Below are 284 nucleotides of genomic sequence, written 5' to 3'. Positions count from 1 at the left end.
ATGCAAACAGTTTGGCTAGCCTTTTGGGCTGTTTGCATGTGCATGCAAGGGATGTGGGGCTTTTGCATGCGCATGCGCATGCAAAGAGTGTGGGGACTTTTGGGGCTTTTACTCGCAGCGTGTTCCAAATGAACTTTTTTGTTTCGTTTGTTTTAATGGCATTTAAGTTGCTACAATTCAACGTTTGTGAATTAATTTGAAGTCCAGAAAAGAGGGAATTTAAAAATAAAAACGACAAGACAAGAGTCATTTAGACACTCTTCTGTCGATTAAAATAAATGGAC

At 39.4% G+C, this 284-nt stretch overlaps 1 protein-coding gene across 1 annotated transcript in view; it reads left to right on the top strand.

Annotated features, from left to right (window-relative positions):
* ETH_00040270 (uncharacterized protein) overlaps window positions 1–284 on the top strand; it is a gene marked incomplete at both ends in the record, with an annotated part of 3032 nt that overhangs the window by 677 nt on the left and 2071 nt on the right. The window lies entirely within an intron of this gene.

The sequence above is a fragment of the Eimeria tenella genome, genomic scaffold (genome assembly GCF_000499545.2).
Source record: "Eimeria tenella Houghton genomic scaffold, Eth_scaff1758, whole genome shotgun sequence".
In the NCBI taxonomy this organism is placed as follows: Eukaryota; Apicomplexa; class Conoidasida; order Eucoccidiorida; family Eimeriidae; genus Eimeria; species Eimeria tenella.
Note: the sequence above shows the minus strand (reverse complement) of the source record. Positions and strands in the feature narration are given on the sequence as shown.